The sequence below is a fragment of the Gymnoscopelus braueri genome, assembly GCF_963280865.1.
Source record: "Gymnoscopelus braueri genome assembly, chromosome: 8".
NCBI classification, from domain to species: domain Eukaryota; kingdom Metazoa; phylum Chordata; class Actinopteri; order Myctophiformes; family Myctophidae; genus Gymnoscopelus; species Gymnoscopelus braueri.
This window is the reverse complement of record NC_137609.1, coordinates 24922492-24923313: the sequence shown is the minus strand read 5'-3', so window position 1 is coordinate 24923313 and position 822 is coordinate 24922492.

Below are 822 nucleotides of genomic sequence, written 5' to 3'. Positions count from 1 at the left end.
CCTAGCTCACTGCGCAGCGCGCTCTGTTCTGTGTTCTTCTTCTTCTTCGTTGGTGTTTTTTGGCAGTTGGCAACCATTTAAGGAGCATTACCGCCACCAGCTGGACTGGATTGTGAACTGGACATGTAACAGTAAATCAATAAACAAAATAAAACTCTATACTCTATTCACTAACTGGGTTTCTCTTATGTATCTGATGATGTTATCATATATTTTCCCTGCTGCTTTCCCTAAGAGACCTGACAGTGTTAAATCATGATGTTTCCCCTTTTCCAACTCCTGATATAATTGATTCCTCTCACTGTTGTATTTCCCACATTGGAGAAGTACATGTTCTACTGTTTCTTGTTCGTCACACTCTGTACATTTCCCTGTCGGGTGCTTCCCTATTCTATGTAGTGAATCATTCAGCCCTGTATGTCCAATTCTCAACCGTGTGATGATACTCTCCTCCCTCCTCTTCCAGCCCACCGCCCTCTCAGTACCGACCTGCCTTTGGATACCGTACATGTGTCTTCCAACCTCCCCCTCATCCCAGTATTCCTGCCACACTGACTGTGTATAAGCCCTGATCATTGGTTTGATTTCACTCTTACTTAATGGTACCTTCATGTCTATCTGTCTAAATTTTAGTGTTTGTTTGGCCAGGCTGTCTGCATGCTCATTTCCCTCCACACCAACATGAGCTGGGACCCACAGGAATTGTGTTGTTATTCCTCTCTTTCCTACTCTAAACAAAATCATATATATTTCATTTATAAGGTCCATTCGGCATGCAGATCTCCCTGATCTTACGCTCTCTAATGCTGAAAAGCTATCTGA